This window comes from Penaeus monodon, chromosome 34 (genome assembly GCF_015228065.2).
Source record: "Penaeus monodon isolate SGIC_2016 chromosome 34, NSTDA_Pmon_1, whole genome shotgun sequence".
NCBI classification, from domain to species: domain Eukaryota; kingdom Metazoa; phylum Arthropoda; class Malacostraca; order Decapoda; family Penaeidae; genus Penaeus; species Penaeus monodon.
The window spans coordinates 35,527,271-35,527,481 of record NC_051419.1 but is presented as its reverse complement, the minus strand read 5'-3'; positions in this window follow the sequence as shown (position 1 = coordinate 35,527,481).

Here is a 211-nt window from a genome sequence, read left to right as displayed (position 1 = left end):
AGTATTAAGGTAAAGACAAGGACACACAAAGGAAAAGGTTACCAGTTCGTGTTTTTGTTGCCTTTGCTCGCGGGTGGTGAGTTCCCAACATTTTTGTTTTTGTGTTAAAGCAACATCCGGTTAGCGGTTGGATGTTAAGTGTGACCTGAGGAGGAGTGGGGGGGGGGGGGAAGGCGGTGGACTGGTGGGTGAGTGTGTGTGAAGGGAGAGG